The sequence below is a fragment of the Orcinus orca genome, chromosome 9 (genome assembly GCF_937001465.1).
Source record: "Orcinus orca chromosome 9, mOrcOrc1.1, whole genome shotgun sequence".
In the NCBI taxonomy this organism is placed as follows: Eukaryota; Metazoa; Chordata; class Mammalia; order Artiodactyla; family Delphinidae; genus Orcinus; species Orcinus orca.
The window spans coordinates 70,832,705-70,850,916 of NC_064567.1; the positions used below are offsets into that span (position 1 = coordinate 70,832,705).

The following is an 18,212-nucleotide window of genomic DNA, read 5'->3' on the forward strand; positions in this document are numbered from 1 at the left end:
CCTATTCATACCAAGTTATATTACAGATTACTCTCGAAGCCCATGATGATCCTTCTGCTGTGACTGTCCTCTTTTTTTGGTCCTTAGTTTTTATTCTCCTGGCAAGTTCCTACTTAATCATCAAGATAAACTGCATTGTTATAGCTTCCTAGAAGCCTTTGGTAACTTTCTCTTTTCTCAGATATGGGGTTGGGTGTTTCCTACCTTTATTCTTATAAATCCTTATGCGTATCTCTACCATTGTCTTTGTCATTATGTTGACATCATCTCTTATGGATCAGTCAGTTCTGGTGGCTCAGTAGCTTGTATGCTTATTGTGGGCAGGAACTATGCTATACATCCTTCCTACTGATTTAAATTCTGTGGTGAGTACATGTTTAATGAGATGACTTGAACTTGACAGGTAACTGATGGAAGCACATAAAGTTGGGTAGTTTCATTGTTTCTTGACATCAAATTTAAATTGTGTTTCCGAGTCTCCTTAATGTTTAACTATGCTCATTTTAAGAAAATTTTCATGCCTTGCTGTTGGAAATGTAATTTGGTACAGTGCTTTCGGAAAGTCATTTGGCAGTAGGTATCAAGAGATTTACAAGTTCATGGCATTTGATTTATTAATTCCATTTCTGGGAACCTCTCCTAAGGAAACAATTCTAATTATAGAAAAGGCCTTATGCACAAAAGTCTCCATTTCAGCACTGTTACTAATAGAAAAAATTGGGAAGTCTTTAAGAAGTCTGGGTAATAAAAATGGGACTTCGCTTAATTTTCAAAAAACAATTCTAGTGGACAATTTGGGGGAATTATGTGTGAATATGATCTGGCTTTTAGATGAGATGAAATTATTCTGAAAAAGTAAGATGGAGATTGTTAACCCATAAAAATAATATAGCTATAAAATAATATGCCTACATTATCTCATTATAATATACATATACATACACAAATGCATACAGATACATATATACATAAAAGATTCAATAGAATATATTAAGATCTTAACCATAGTAACCTCTAGGTGTTAGAAATTGATGTTTATGTTTTCTGATTTTTTGTGTGTGTTTCGTAATTTTCTACCAATACCCATTACACAGGTATAATAATAAAAGGATATTTTTTAAAAACAAGGAACTGAAAACAAATAATAGTGCAATAGCTTCACAATGGTTAAATTAATTATTATAGCTCTACGTTCTTGATTATTTCATTATATTTAAAGACAGCATTTATGAGAAGCTTTAGCAGCATGATAAAAATCTTTCTGTCATAATATACGGTGAAAAGAGCAAGGTGAAAAAGTTTTTATGCGGTTTGGTCTCATTATGTACATACTTCAAAAATAGATCTCACGGTTATTGTTTCTAGATGGTAAAATGGAGTTTTCTTTTCTTGTATTTTTAATTTTTTATAATATATAGTATTTTTATTTGGAGAAAAAATATATATCATCAAAAATTCTATTAGAAGAGCTCTAGTATGTGTTTCAGAAGTTTTAGGATATTGTCTTAAGAAGTTCAAAAAAGTTATGGCTGCAAATCATGACTGTATTTAAATAAAAATAACATTTCATACTAAAACTATATATAGGAGGGAATTATATTATGTCTTTTGTAAGGATAGAGTAAGAATCTACGAACTTTGTATAGGCAAAAATGGTTACAAAGATTTGTATAATTTCAGCATAAAGGCAGTTTCCTTAATACTACTTTTCATTAAATCATTCATTCACTCATTCATTCAGATTGCTCATAGAACATGGATTTTAGTGCTGGGTATTCAGAAATAAGAAATGTTAAGAGGAGACATAAAATTGAATTGTCTTACCTTTTGCCCCAGAATTGAAAGGTTAAATTTTCTTAGGACAGCAATACTGTATGTGATCAAAAGTCCAAAACACCTTTACTATATCTGAGTAATATTTACTGAATTTCCAGATGTTCTCCTAGCTCTTTAATTAGGTTCCCTGGTTTCTGTCTCATTCCAGTGTTGAAGTCAGCAGCCAAATGCCACATATGGAAAAACGTTCCTCTGGAAGTAAATTGAATATTTTAAAATTTACTGTCACTTATCTTAATATTTAACTCAAGAAAACTTCTGTTTCTCAGTGTTGCTCTACAGATTTTCATGTGTCTGTTAAATTGTTGGTAATGCTACATAATTCAGCAGAAAACTAAATGGATTCTACCTCATTTAGAATGGTTTTAAGGGTAAAGTGATAGATCATTCTTTGGAGTAATTAAATACATCTAATAAGTACCATTTGATTTCTTGTTGGTTTAACCACCTTTATTTACTTCCATATGGTAAATTCAGAAACCTATTAATATTACTATTTATTCAGAGGGCTTCTGAATATCTTTTAATGAGAAAAATCTATTAGGAATAGTAGAAAATTATGGAATCCAGTAGATTCAGGAGGAATTTTTAATGGATCTCATTAACATTTGAGTTTTAAGTTGAGAGAATATTCTGTGCTCATTTCCCAGCTACTTTAGGAATAGTATGATTATGGTTATTTTTAAACCTAGAAGAAGCTATTTTGGAGTGCTTGTTAGTTCAACATTCTAGATCTATTCTCCATGTGATATTGACTTAAAATTTAAAAAGCAGATGTAGGTCAAAGGAGATTCTGCAAACACTTTCAGTGTTTTATCCTGGGGCTTTGACAACTTTAAAGCAATGGCAGGGTGATGAGTCTTTTTAATATCTAACCTAAATACTCCTGGTAAATTTTAAAGTCATCTCTTTCTAAATTTTCTCTCTTACAAGCGAAAATAAAAATCTAATTATTATGCTTGGTCTTTATTTCAGCAATGGTTATCTGTTTTGTCCCTAATACGTAGAGACAGAAACTTAACATTTCATGAAAGATAGACCTCACGAAGCATAGACAAGAAACTGTTAATAGGGATTTCTTCTAGGAGTGGTAGTGGGAGGTAAGGATTGAGAAAGAGAGATTTGGACCTTCTACTATATTTCTTGTACTGTTGACTTTGCCATGAATATACTATTAATTTTATAATTTAAAACAAAAAGGCAAAATTTTATTTATTTATTTATATACAAATTATAAGTTTATATTTGGCTTTTGGCATGTTATGAGCTTAATAAATAATTAAATTTCGGCATTTATTTGCATTTATTTTTACAAGTGTGCCTACCATCTGCTGAACTTGAAAGGATCTAGCATGAAAAAGTTTTTAACAATATATGAGACCTGGAATAAACAAGCACAAATACTTTAGACATTTAAAAAAGCTGTTTAAAGAATATCCTCATGTTTGTTCAACTTTGGCCCCCAGATACTGAAAGCATTTCTTTTCATAATAAACCAAAATTACTGGATATAATCTTTGCCATGTAGAATTTCATGTAATCAGTCATCTTTTCTGACCCAGTCATTAATGGTTATTCTTCTCATGTTTTACGTATTTCATTTTCAGAATCCTCAGAAAACACACTCATTTTCCTACTACTAAAAATAAACAAATATAACAATTTATTCCTAAGTATAGTGTATTTCCCGTTATTGGTGTTTCTTTCACAGGCTATGGTAAGTAAAGGAACTGGAGAGATAGCGGGGTAAAAGGTGACAAGAATGATGTCCTGAAACTTTGTTTTGCCAAGGTCACCTGCCAGCTATATTTCAGGGCTCATTTCAAGACTATTTCAGGACTAATCCCCTGAATTTATACAGCATACTCTACAGATGTGGAAACTGAGGTTTGTGCCTTACCTAACACACTAATAATTGGTTCTAATAATGCCAAGATCATACGGGCTAATTTTTTTTTCCTTACAACTATTGTAACTTTTACATTAAACACTTGGGATTTGTAGGGTACCAACAGAAAACCAACTTAAATTTCTTTCCGCTCTGCCCATTCAAACTAGAACTGGAGGAGATGTCTGACCCAACACTGGGAATGAACTATAGGCCCCATGACTTTTCTGTTCATTATCAGATAATTAAAGGTACTCAACACACTTTAGCCTTAGATTGTTTCAGTTCAGTAATTATCAATGTATGGTAACAATCAAACTTTATTCAAAGTAAAAGTTTCTCAACTCAGATTAGCTGCATCGATAAGCCTGAAATAGAAACAAAAGGCATGGTCACCTTCCCTGTTTTCTTCAGCTTTTTGCTTTTATCCCTCTTCTGTCAGCTTGATGTGGGGAGCAGGGAGGAGAGGTAAGGACGCAGGAACGGTCTTCTGTGTTGGATTCTCCTGTGAACTGACATCCCTGCTTAGGACAGATGATTAAAGTTGCCTGTTTCCCTTACAGGTGCTTATTAGGGTTCACTCACCCAGTTTCCTGAACTAAGTGAAACACCCCACAATTGGCCAATTACATGCTCCCTCATTCTTTGGGTACCAGCCTGTACGCCTCTGGAGTATTCTTGCTGAAGTGTCCTCGACCAGTTAGGTGTCCCTCACAGGCAGATTGTAAGACAATCCTGGGCCAGTCTTGTCATCCTCTTTCTCTCCTGGCCTAAATCTGCTCTACACAATATACACCTTAGACCTGCTCATAAGGTGTGCCTTCTTTCTCCAGGTGGACTCAATTACCTTCTTATTCTTTAGATTTCTCAGACTTGAGTCAGAAACCAGTCCACCCTATCTCCAAAACTTCAGGAAACATATCAAGTTCTCCAAGTGTGTTCTTTCAAGCCCTTCTCATTAATCTTAAGGGGAGGGACAGGCAAGCCCTACATCACTAAGGAGGAGGGGGTGGGCTGGGGAATACATACATAGACACTCTTCCTCAAGAAACTCTCCATCTCTTTTCTCCAATGTCTTGGCCATTTTTACTGCAGCTCTTTTATACCTTTGAGTGTTGAGGAGCCATGGGTTCCCACACTGGTTTTGTTTATACCTTTGCCTTCCTACATGGGTGATCTAGAATGTGGGAGTAGTTGATACTCATTTTCCTGGGGTCTCAGCCAAAGTAGAGACAACTATTTAGTAACAGCTTTGGGAATATAACTTTTGAAAAACTTTAATGTAGTCTGTGAGATACTTTTTCAACCAAATATCTCAGTCTAAAGTCTGTTTGTTTCGTACGTGCTTGTCGGAGCCAGTAATGCTAGCTGCCCTACTTAAATATAAGCTTAGACACCAGAGACTAGCAGAGGTGATCCATAAATACAGGTATTGTGCTGTATTTATTTCGATTGATTATTCATTCACTTGAATAGATAATACATAACATGATATGACATCTAAAATACGTAGAATAATATATAATGACAAGTGCATTTTCCTTGTGCTTGAATATCCCAATCACTCTGCCTTACCAAGGAGCAAATATTTTATTTATTAGTTACTTAAAAATTAATTTGCCTAACATTTGCAGAAATCTTAAAGGTCATGTGGATAATTTATAGAAAATAATGTCCTAATTGTGCTCAGACTGATTTGACTTAGCTTTCCATGTATGTTACCTCTCAGCTGAGAAATGTTGAGTATGGAACATAACTGTGCTAAATCTTGGTATTCCGTCTGTAAAATGGAAATCGTAATACTAAAGACCTTACCGAGTTGTGGACAATTAACTGAGCAAAATAGATTGAAAGGCGGTAGTACAGCTTCTGTAACAGAGTATTCACTCAATAAATATTAATTTTTTGTCTCAAACTCTTTGTCATGTAATATTAGCTTCCACTTCCTCCTCTCAACACTCAACACTCTGCCATCCACATCCTTTGTGTGCCTCTGTGGCAATAATTACTTGAAGTTTCCTGCATATACCCAGCTCCAAAACTTTGTTGTGTAAAGCATGCCCACGGTGCCCTGTGCGTATCTCTGATATCATGCTTCCTCACTGTAGTGTAATTGAATAATGTTTATTTTTCTCCCCACCTTAGTGCTTTGTTCAGTGTTTTGTCACTCGGTTCAGTGATTGCCACTTAATAAACAGAATGTATTTGTGGAATGAGTGGATGCACAAATAAAGCAACCTCGCTGAGGGCCTTTTCTGTTTTGCTAGTGGGGAAATGGACAAAGGTGAAATATTTACATTGATGACATGAGTGTGTGGGGACCATGGGACTTAGCTCACCTAGTGTCACAGAGGAAACATCAAGGGGGTGGGAAGAAAAGGGTTGTTAAGGAGAAGGTAGGGGGCAAGGGGGAAGATCCTGAACCGTCTGAGTATACATTTAGGAGTTTTGCTTGGACCTTAACCTTGATTTATCCTCTTGTTCAGGCATTGGGAAGAAAGTGGCTTTTCAGTTAAGAAATTGGAGGCTTGAAGCAGACCACATGTGTTCCTTCATACTGTATCAGTTAGCCCCAGAAAACCTAAAGTGTCAGGGGGGAAAAGGAACAAGAAAATGAATCATTTTTCTCGATCACGTGAAAAGTCTGATGCCTTGATTAAAAGGATGGAGTCAATACTGTGGTGGCATTTTAAGTCCGTGTTTTCACACATTCTGCTCCAAAGAAGCTGGCGATAGTATGTATTGAATTAAAAATATAATCTTAATAGCTTAAGGGAAAATATTAATAAGGCATTGGCAACTTTCACTTTGCATAATTTAAAATTTCTGTATGTTATATTTCTGGAAATATAACAGTTCCCAAGTGATTGTCTTTTATATTTCCGAAATGAAGAAATATTTTGTTCTATATATTAACTTTTTGTTATTTCTAGATCCCAGTATATTTAAAATTTTTTATTCAGTTATTTTAACAACATAATTGAGATACATCATAAAAATTCACTCATTTAACATGTATAATTCAGTGTTTTTAAGTATATTCACAGGGTTATGTAACCCTCACCACAATCTATGAATACTTTTGTCTACCCTAAAAAAACTCATACCCACTAGCAATCATTTCTCATTCCCACTTTCCCTCTCCCAGCCATAAGCAATCATTAATCTATTTTTTGTCTCTGTAAATTTGCCTATTTTGGACATGTGGTATAAATGGAATCACACAATATCTAGTCTTATGTGGCTAGCTTACTTTGTTCAGCATAGTGGTGCTAAGGTTCATCCATGTTGGCATGTATCAGTACTCCACTTATTTTTACTATTTAGTATTACTGAGTAATACTCGCTTGGATGGATATGCCACATTTTATCAGTTCATCGACTGATCGACATTTGGGTTGTTCTGTCTTTTGGTTATTATGAATAATATTGCTGTGAACATTTCTGTACAAGTTTTTCTGTTGGATGTGTTTTTCATTTCTCTCGTTGTATATACCTAGGAGTGGAATAGCTGGGTCATAAGTGCTTGTCAATACTTGGTATAATCTGTCTTTTTTATTATAGCCATTCTAGTGGGTGTGAAGTGGTGTCTCATTGTGGTTTTGATTTGCATTGCCCTGAAGACTAATGATGCTGAGAATCTTTTCAAGTGCTTATTGGTCATTTGTATATCTTCTTTTTTTTTTTCTTTTTTTTTCTTTTTTTTGCGGTACGCAGGCCTCTCACTGTTGTGACCTCTCCCGTTGTGGAGCACAGGCTCCGGACGCGCAGGCTTAGCAGCCATGGCTCACGGGCCCAGCCGCCCTGCGGCATGTGGGATCTTCCTGGACCAGGGCACGAACCCGTGTCCCCTGCATTGGCAGGTGGGCCCCCAACCACTGCACCACCAGGGAAGCCCCTGTATATCTTCTTTTAAGAAATGTCTTTTCAAGTTCTTTGCCCATTTTTTTAATTGGGTTGTTTGTATTTTTGTTGTTCAGTTTAACTCTTACAAATTTATTTATTCTGGATACTAGATCCTTATCAGATTTATAATTTGTGAATATTTTCCCCCATTCTTTGTATAGATGTTATCATTTTCAGCACAAAAGTTTTAACTTTAATGTAAATCTTTTTTTTTTCCTTGTGCTTTTGATCTTGTTATTTAAGAAACCATTGCCAGGATCCAAGGCCACAAAGATTTACTCCTGTGTTGTCTCCTAAGAATTTTATAGTTTTAGCTGTACACTTACGTCTGTGATCAATTCTGAGTTAATTTTTTGTGTGTGGTGGAAGGTAGGGTTCCAACTCCATTTTTTTTTATTTTATTGGAGTATAATCGCTTTACAACATTGTGTTAGTTGCTGCTATATAACAAAGTGCATCAGCTATACGTATACCTATATCCCCATATCTCCTCCCTCTTCAGTCTCCCTCCCACCCTCCCTATCCCACCCCTCTAGGTGGTCACAAAGCACCGAGCTGATCTCCCTGTGCTGTGCAGCAGCTTCCCACTAGCCATCCATTTTACATTTGGTAGTATACATAAGTCCATGCCACTTTCTCACTTCGTCCCAATTTCCCCTTACCCTGCTGTGTCCTCAGGTCCGTTCTCATGTCTGTGTCCCAACTTCATTATTTTTGCATCTCGATATCTAGTTGTCCTAGCACAATTTGTTGAAAATACTGTTCTTTCTTCATGAACTGTCTTAACACTCTAGTCAAAAAACAATTGACCATAAATGTAAAGCTTTGTTTTTAGACACTTAGTTCTATTTCATTGATATATACACATGTTCTATGCCAGTGTCTTGATTATTATAGTTCTGTAGTAAGTTCTAAAACCAGGAAGTGTGTCCTCCATATTGTTTTTTCTTTTCAAGAATGTTTTGGCTATTGTGAGTCCCTTCCATTTTCATATGAATTTTAAGATCAGCTTGTCAGTTTCTGCAAATAAACAAAGCAAAAGTAGGAATTTGATAGGGATTGCATTGAATCTGCAGATAAATTTGGGGGATATTGCTATCTTAGTAATATTAAGTCATCTGATCTATGAACATGGGATGTATTTCCATTTATTTAGATCTCATTTAATTTCTTTCCAAAATGATTTATAATTTCAGTGTACAAGTGTTGCAGTTATTTTGTTTAATTTCTGCCTAAGAATTTTATTCTTTCTTGATGTGTAGATTATTTTTATTGACCTTTTACTTAGTTTGATTGTATTTGCTGATCAAAAGTTTCCCAGAATTTCTAAATATATTATAATATGGTTTTGTACAGTTAGAAAACATATTGATGACTACAAAATAGTTTATTGCCATTTATGTGCTCCCCACTTTTGCCATTGAAAGATTTTGCCTCTTTAAAGAAAATAAAATTATATGTTCTTTTGCCCTATAATTTTAAAATTAACAAAAAAGTTCAGTGTTGCTGTAACAATGCTACCATAATCTAAATATATCAGTGATTTTTTTTAAAGAATTCCTAGTTGTTTCATTCAGTTGGTCTTCCGGTCTTGCTGACTGTACCTTGAAGACATCTCTTAAATTCATCCCTTTCTATTCTGTGTTCGGTACCTTAGTTATTCAATGGTTATCTTCTTGTCTGCTTTTGTTGTTGCTGTTAGCTTTTTAGTTATTTCTCCATCCACCATCCTCTTAATATCTTGTACTCAGGAGCATTTCTTATGACCCGTATAGAAAGAATTGTTGCTATTTCTGCGATTTCATAATGTATTTAAGGTGCTTAGCACAACACATTTCATAGAGAAAACTCTCAAAAATTTGCACCCATCAACATCCCTAATTATCTATTCAGATCGTTAAGTGTAGACTTTATCATATTCTATACTTTTGTATGTTTTCTCACCATTTCTTCCCTCAGATACCCACCCTGCTTAGATTGTAAATCTTTTGATAACAACAACTAGTTATTACTCCTCACCTTTCTATTTTTGGGGCCTGCATTGTTTAGCGGTAAGAAAACTGAGTTAAGTTTTAAGAGTAAAACTGAAAAAATATTGTCCATGATTATAAATTAATTAATCTGTCTTGCTTTCACATCTGTCAAATAATGGATAGTATTAACCTGGTGAGCGCTTTGGTGTTAAATAAAATATTACAGTTTTCTTAAGTTTGAGGTGGTCCCGTTTTTGAGTTGCTTATTCCTCTTAGGGTTCCAAATATGTATGTATTTTAAGAGAAGAATTGTATTTCTGGCTTTATTTAACAATTTGGTTTTATCTGTTTGCATAATGAGGGGAAGCTGGCACTTAGCTATCTAAGCTAAGTAAAAAATAAGTGCTCGATTCACATGTACAAAAACAGAATCTGAGATGCCAATATTTAAAAATAATTTTTCATTCTGAATAACAATTATGTACTCTACAATATTTGTATTCCTTCCAATTATTTTGTACCACATTTATGGTATTCATTGGATCTCTATTCCTAAATCTTTTGATGTAAGGTACTAGTTTTGTACTAATATTTTACTAATAGAATATAAAAATGCAATTCAAAGTATTCATGATTTTAATTTTATACCTTTTTTCTTGCAAGACATGCAAGTGCCATTCTTTAGAAAGTTATTTTTAAGCCCATGTTTGGGCTCCACTCTTCCCTGTGCTTTTCCCTTATACTTTTAAACTGTAAAATCCATGAATATAAGAACCATGTTTTCGTTTTCTATTTTTCTCAGATGCCTAGGCCAGCATTGAGTGAATGTATTTTCAAAGTATCCCATGGTTTGTTTATCATATAATTGAAAATTGAAAATCCAAATATTTTTCAAAGGGAGGAGAATTTCTGAAAGTAGTTTTTTTCTTAGCATCTTAACATCCAAACTCTGCTTGCTCACAAGATGACTTAATCAGCACCATATCAGAGACAGCTTGCTGTGTTTACCATTGTTAGTTGGGCCAGCATATGTCCAAAACAGTTGGAAGGAGAAAAACAGCATTGACTTGAAGCCAAATTAGAGAGAGGAGAAAAAAAGAGTTCTTTAACTATTGAACAGGACCAAATGCTTTGGACAGTTAGGGTACTTCTGTAGAGGGAAAAAAAAGGACGATTCTTTTAGGAAAAAAAAAAAACCCAAAGCTTAGTTCATATCTAAATGCACTGAAATAATTAAAATAAGTAAATTGATGTGTGATGGTAATTTTACTTGTATAAACCTTTGCAGGTAATGTTATTTTTATACATTAACCAAAAAAAGGAATTCTAAGATATTTAAATTGTGGGTAATTTTTTTTTTTCAGTTTTACTTTTCAACTTTAGTTGGTTTTCTTCTTCCTAATTACTGGCAATTTTCTGTTACCTTATTAAGCAATGTGGGCACATTTGACTATCCATTACATTTCATGGGATCAGAATAATATTTCTGATTTTTGTCAAATCGAGTACTGTATTGCTCTGTAGTAGCACTTTTGAGGAAAATGTTTATTCTTACTTTCATAAGTAATTAATAAAACAAAATGTAAATACTGTGTTCACTATACCTCACTGAGAAACAACTCTTGTAGGAAAATAAATATGTTCTTTGAAATAGAAAATGGAAAGTGTGTTTTGCTGTTTGTAATGGAAGGTTTGAGAAGTTTCCATACACCACAATCAGGGAATAGAATAATTTTGACCATAATTGAGTTTTATATCTCAGGCAAGGCATGCCCTAGGATAATTTTTAATTAGATAAAGCTTTTCTAAGGGAGTTCCTGCTTTCCATTCTCTGTCATTTTCTTCTATTTGGTAGGCATCCCTCTCTTTCCTCCTAGGACCCCTTGCTTTCTCTATGGTCAGACCCTGCCTTGCTGGTTGTTGATTTACCCAAAGAAGTCAATGAAGGCAACAGGAATTGCCTATCTCATGAGACAGACTTTCTAATAGAGACTAATATATATTCTATATATTTGAAGGTTGGGAAAGAATAGCCTTGGCCCTAAAACAAGCCTTGAGATCATTACTTCAGCCTCTTAGTTTTTATTTGTCTTATACATGAAGAACCCAAGGCCCGTAGAAGTAGAGTGATGAAGATTAGAACCAAGGACTCAGTTTTCTTTCTGCCATGTTCTGCTTCTCTCCTTTGGCAGGATCTTGGGTATTAGCCAGTGATTGAAAGAAGATGGACTGATAGATCAATTCATTTATCTATTCTCTAAAACAACTGTGTCCCATGATTGTGAGAATCAAGTAACACCAAGGCTTGGTTTTAACAATTTGATGTTACTGATGAGTTTGGTGAAAGCATTTTCAGAGCAGCATAGAAGATGGGATCTAGGTTTGCACCCTGGGACCTGGAGGTGAGAGTAGACAGAGGAGGGATGCACCTTGTGTTGAGAATCAGAATCACTCAGGCCCTGAGGCTTGGTTATCAGGTCACGTGTGTCAGGCCTGGCTTCCTCTTTGCTGAAGATGAGTTTTTCTTAGGAGGTGACTTAGTCATTTATGCAAATGGACATCTGTTGTGCCAGCCCCACCTGCTCTCCAGACATGCCCAGAAATTTCTGAACCTTGACTTTGACTAAATCCTGCATCCTGCCAAATTTACCTTGAGAGGAATAAACCCAACTGAATGACCTCCATAAATCTTAGAGAAGCATGCCTAACGTGGCAGGTTGAATTTCCTCACTGACCTAAGGAATCACATGGGATTCTGTCTCCTTATCTCTCCCTCTACCCCAGCAGGGAGAGGAAACCTGAATAACCACTATAAAAGTGTCTTTTCTCTTAGGATAAAGAAAATTTTCATGTGTTTTTGTTCTCTTTTGTTTAACCAAGGTAATATTTACTTTTTTTTTAATTTGAAGGATTATAGATACCAAACTGCTGAGTTAAAGCATTTAAAAAAAAACTAGAACTTAAAATTCTGTGTAATAAATGAGTTCTCAAGTTGTTGAATCTCAACTCATCTGATCTAAGTTATATTACGAATTCTGTGGAAAATAAAATGAAACCAGTGGATTCAGAATGGCTGTGGTAAACTCTATGATTAGCAATATATTTCCTATAATCTTGGGTTACATTAATTTAAAATTACATTAATATCTGGAAGGACATTTGGGTAACTATTTTTTTCCATAAGGTTTTTTTTTCTTACAATGCCTAACTAGTAAGTCTATTTTGTTTGAGGCACCACATTTCTTTAGTGGTTTGGCTGCAGATCTATCACTAGGATATAATAGCCAACCTTGTAGTAGGTATTATTGTAGCTTTGAGGTACATGTGCTGTTTCTTTAAAACCTCAAGGTTTTAAAATATTCCATACAAACTAAATCAACCCACACATTATTAACAAAAATTTTAACGTCAAATAAACACAATATCCTGTAATTTCTAAACATTCCTTTCCTAAACTCACTCAAATGTTCACATGTTGATTTCTGTAAGATGTACTGGCCTTGTGTGTGTGTGTGTGTGTGTGTGTGTGTGTGTGTGTGTAGTATGAGGAATCATATATCAACTGCTACACAGATGGGAGCAGTCTGTGTCCTTTTCTTTTTAGTAAAAGAAATTTCAATTGAACAAATATTTGTTCTAGATCTAGCTTCTAACATGCAGAGTCTGTTATCTTTCCTCATAGAAAAGAGATAAGTTAGAAGGAGAAGCCACCTGAATCTTTAATATGGAGTATGATACAGTGACTTTCATTTAGCCTCATTCGAAGTTAATATTTACCATGATTTTAAGTAAGCAAGATAAAAAAAAGTAGCACTTAAAAAAATGTTGTGTATGTGACCTTGGAAGTTTTCACTCTAGCCTGTCTATTGCTCATTATCATCACCTGTAAAAGGGGAATAATGATTGGTATAATAAATGAAAAAACTCCATGCAAAAATTGTAGCTAGTGCTCAGCATACATCCCTCACTTTAAAATGTCATCGTTCTTACTTATATTTTTGTTTTCTAGTTAACTGCTTAATGCGAAGAGCAAGCAACAAAGCCTAAAACTAATATATTAGTCCAATAAAAATACTTAGAGCTACTTTTACATGGAATTTTTCTTGTCAGCGTAATCTGCTTCCTAATTATGTTTTATTTTAGATGAAATAAGCTATGGTAATTTTTAACCTTCTACATTATACCAGTAGGGTAGAGAGTAGAGAGGTAGCTTAGGCATTGGATTGTCAATGGGAGGTATCACTGTATGAGAATAAAAAGTAGATGTAGATTCTCTGCCACAGGTTTGGCAGACTTTTTCAGTCAGGGCAGATAGTAACTATTTTAGACTTCGCAGCCTGTACAGCCTCTGTCACACTCAACTCTGCTTTTGTGGTGTGAAAGCAGCCATAGACAATAAATAAGTGAATGGGTGTGACTGTGTTCCAATAAAACTTTATTTGTGAGCACTGAAATTCGAATTTCACGTAATTTTCACATGTCATGAAAGGTTTTTCTCTTTACTTTTTCACCATTTAAGAATATGAAAATCATTCATGTGTAGCAGGCAGTAAAAAAACAGGAGGCAGGCTGGAATTGGCCATAGTTTGCTTACCCCGGCTCTACACAGTTATGTTCATTTTTAATGCTTTAAATTATTTCTTATACTTTTGTTTGTACAAATTGTATATACTGCTTCAAATTGTAGACTGATTATCTCAAAGCTGTGCTTAAAATATTGAGAAGCATTCTGTAATGCTGACAGTTCTCTGAATACAGCCTATTTCTATAAACAGATACTATGAGTTCTACCAGGAATAGAAATTTTAATGACAGTCTAATTAAACAGAAGAGAAAAATTATTACATTTTCTTATACCAAATTATGAATATCTTTAAGGCACATATACTGTCACATTGATTTCTCTTTATATATTTTTAAAAAATTAGATTTTTCTGACAATTTTAGGCTCTTCTTTTAGGTAGACCCTTCCACTTACCTAACAAGTTGTGCCTTAATGGCTAGTGATCATCTTCTATAATGCACAAGGAATCATGAACCAAAAAAACCTCTGAAATAAGAAAAAGATAAACTACCACAGTCTATCCTGTCAAATCTTTTCTCATACTGTCAAAAAACAGCTGCCTCTTCCTTTTTGTTACTGCTCGCTTTCTTCAATTAAAAAAGTAATCTAAAAATTTATGAACAATACATTCAAGTCTCATTAACAGTTTACAGTTAATATGATTCAGGATCTCTTTCTGAAACAATCCAATGTTATTTAGTTAATCAAGTACTAATAATAACTTCATTATTAGGCTGTCTTTACCTGTGAGTTAGTGGATTTCAGATTAGAGAGTAAGATGAATTTTTAAAAATTGTATAGACTCAACAGAAATTTCTGTAGCTAAAAGAAAAGAGTGAAACACTAAATTTGCAATTCCTAAATACAGAATTGTTTCTAAAGAGAGCATTGAAACACCTGAAAATTCACCAATGTGTTAAAATATGCAGAAATGTGTTCCATTACACATTTCTCTATGGTATATATCGGCTGTTACAAGCAAATGCTTTCCTTTTACCTCTAAAACATATGTAATATTATTTTAACAAAAAACTTTTCATTCTCATTTACAGCAAGGCAAACTTCAAGGTGAACTGTGTAGAAATTAAATTGGATACCTGTTTTGTAGAAGTCAAGAAGAATAATAGTGGAGTGGCCAAGACCATAGACTCTGCAGCTGGTTGCTGTATGTTCTAATTCCTGTTGCACCACTAAGTAGCCACGTGACCTTGGCCAGTTTCCTCTGTGGCCTACATTTTCCTCATTGGTGAAGTGAAGCTCATAATTGTGTCTACCCCGTGGGTTACCAGATAGCACAACCTTACAGTGTTGTGAAGAAGGATAAATGAGTTAACATTTCTTTTAAAGCATTCAGAACGGTGTGTGGCACATAGTAAGTGCTATATTGGTGTTGGCTCCATAATTTAAATTAAAGCAAAACAACTCTCCAGACCAATGAACAATATGGTATTAGTCTTTGTTCTTACCCAAGTTTAGAGAGCTAAATTTGGAATCAGCAGAGGGAAGTCACGTTTCATTAAAATGCTCAAGGCCTGAAAACTTTGCATAATTCCAAGCTTGCATAATTATTTTAAAACTCATCTCTGAAGCACTTCTGACAAAGGACAGTGGGTATTTCTACTTATGAACAAGAGTGGCGCCACCATGTGGCAATAACATAAACACGGGTGCCAATGCATTTATCTGGCTAGGTTTGAAATTGTGCAATTTTGGATGATTTTTTTCTTTTTTGGCTATGTTGGGTCTTTGTTGCTGCGCCTGGGCTTTCTCTAGTTGCGGCGAGAGGGGGCTACTCTTCGTTGCGGTACGCGGGCTTCTCGTTGCGGTGGCTTCTCTTGTTGCGGAGCACAGGCTCCAGGCGCAGGCTCAGTAGTTGTGGCTCGCAGGCTCTAGAGCACAGGTTTAGTAGTTGTGGCATACGGGCCTAGTTGCTCCGCGGCATGTGGGATCCTCCCGGACCAGGGCTCGAACCCGTGTCCCCTGCATTGGCAGGCGGATTCTTAACCACTGTGCCACCAGGGAAGTCCCGAATTTTTATTTTTTAACATTAACTTTCACCCCCAAATTGTATGTACAAAGTGAAACTTTATTATTTCCAAATCATACATTCCAAATTCTCATAATTCCATGAAACAGTAGTGCATTTTTCTTTGAAAGAGGACTAATGTAATTTGCCTCTGATTTGAATTTAGCAAATAAAGAAATAATGCCGTTAGAGCAGTGTTTTTCAGTTGAATTCCATGGAGTCTGGATTCCCAGGGGAACAGGCCAGGGAGGAAGTGAGTGGGTAGGATATTGGCTCCTACTTAATAGTTGCACTCGTGCTGGCTTTATACGTTGGGACTATTCATAAGTTTTTATTTGAAGAAAGTGTCCAGCTGTATAAAGAAATGTTTTTGTTTTTAAAAGTGAGTGCAATCCTATATTAGAACGTTTTAGTGGGACTATAAGACTTTTGTTTTGTAATAAAGATTTCCTCAGAGCTTAGAAAACAACTGAGATCTGGAGAAGGGGGGAAAAAAAGGTTGAAGTCCTAGTCCCATTATGCAAGACTGAAGATTAGAGAGTAGAAAAGGAAAAGACATGGTTTAAATCGAAGAGGAAAATGAGAGAAGCATCATGCATGGCATTTCTGCTCTTTTTCTTCCATACCTTCCTGCAACTTTTAATATATGCTCTTGTCTTAAATATACTAAGCATTGAAGCTTTCAGAAAATATTGGAATATTTTTTAGGTTAAAGGCAATTGTTTCTTGCTGGCAGTACACAAAACCAATAAAAGCTCTTCTTTTCTCTCAAAACAGAATACGGTTACATACTTCTGCACACAAGGGTTCCTGATAGAGGAGTGGGAACATATTCTTTGAAAAAAGTCTATTTGCCAAATAAACAAATGTAATTTGTTCAAAAAAAGTGTTATTAGAGTGAGGTCTCTGCTGAGAGAATCATTTATTCAACCAATATTTATTAAACTTACATTACATGTCAGTTGATGAGCTAAATTCTGGAGTCAGAGGGGAATCCCCTGCCTCACATATTAAGTTTTCGTAATGAGAAGGAAGTTGTGTTAGCTGTTTGCAAATAGTAATAATTTAGTACTTGTGTGTAACCTAGAAAAAAATGTAAGTTGTAGAGAAAAATATGGAGGAGACAGTTTGTCCCACCTTCGTCATAGTTCTTATAGAGGTCAGTTTGCTGTACATCCTAGATGATAAGTGGTATACATGGCTGAATAAGTGACACTTTTTAGATAAATACCTGTATTCCCTACTTCACGGCATTAACATTTCTCATCTACTGAATGTTTTATTTACAGGTATCATTATATCTGATTAAATTTTTGTCTCAAATTACAAAATGATATGGATTAGGTTCTTAGCTCCTATTACCTTGAAGTCACGTAAATTGGTTTGATTTTGTCCCCATACTGCAGGAAGCTCAGTGAAGCTTCTACTTGGTTCTCAAATAGTAAAGAACTAGCAAACACTGCGATACTTTAGAACTAAGTGGGTATTACAAATGAGTTGACAGTTCATGTTGGTGTTATGGTTTGTTATGACTCCTTAATTCAAAAGCATATTTGCAGAGAGGGAATTTGAATTAAGTAAATCAAAATAGTAAGGCTTTGATTAAAAAGTTAGCTTTCTTTAGCTTAAATGTTGATATTTCAAGGCCTACTGATATTTTAGTCATTTGTGGTTATTTTTGTTTCCTGTTCAGACCCCTGGGAATAAGAGAATAGTAAATAAAAGCTCAGATTGCTTCTTGCATTTATTTTCTTTTCATTTATGCCATGTATTAGTGCACCTTAAAGAAACAGTAAACATGTGTAACTTGAACAGAATCACTATCAGGGAGAATTGTATTTCTGGACTAATCAATTTAAGTATTCTTGTTCTAGAAATTATTTTTTCAAGTTTGATTAATTTATTCTTTATTTCATTATGATATAAATATTAACAGTGGAAAATAAGCTAAGAATATTTATTTGTATTACTAAAGTGAAATTTGGGCAACATTGTCATCAAACTGACGTTGTATTGCTT

General features: G+C 34.8%; 1 protein-coding gene and 1 pseudogene across 12 annotated transcripts in view; both read left to right on the forward strand.

Moving 5' to 3' along the window:
* Window positions 1–18,212, forward strand: part of HDAC9 (histone deacetylase 9) — a 547,926-nt gene that overhangs the window by 425,406 nt on the left and 104,308 nt on the right. The window lies entirely within an intron of this gene.
* The window catches only part of LOC117203269 (casein kinase I-like), a 77,712-nt pseudogene that overhangs the window by 56,695 nt on the left and 2,805 nt on the right, over window positions 1–18,212 (forward strand).